Consider the following 328-nt stretch of genomic DNA (forward strand, 5'->3'; position numbering starts at 1 on the left):
GATTAACCACAGAGAGTCCCTGTCATCAAGAAGCTTCCACAAGCCTTTAATCCTTATTAATCAGAGGACAGACAGAATGAAAATCACAATCGTAGAAATTTAACCAAACAGATCACATGGATCATATCCTTGTCTCAGTTCATTTCAGTTCAGTCTCTTAGTCGTGTCCGACTCTTTGTGACCCCATGAATCGCCGCACGCCAGGCCTGCCTGTCCATCACCAACTCCCAGAGTCCACCCAAACCCATGTCTATCAAGTCAGTGATGCCATCTAACCATCTCATCCTCTGTCGTCCCCTTCTCCTCCAGCCCTCAATCTTTCCCAGCA

This window comes from Bison bison, unplaced genomic scaffold (genome assembly GCF_000754665.1).
Source record: "Bison bison bison isolate TAMUID 2011002044 unplaced genomic scaffold, Bison_UMD1.0 scf7180017464065, whole genome shotgun sequence".
Classification (NCBI taxonomy): Eukaryota; Metazoa; Chordata; class Mammalia; order Artiodactyla; family Bovidae; genus Bison; species Bison bison.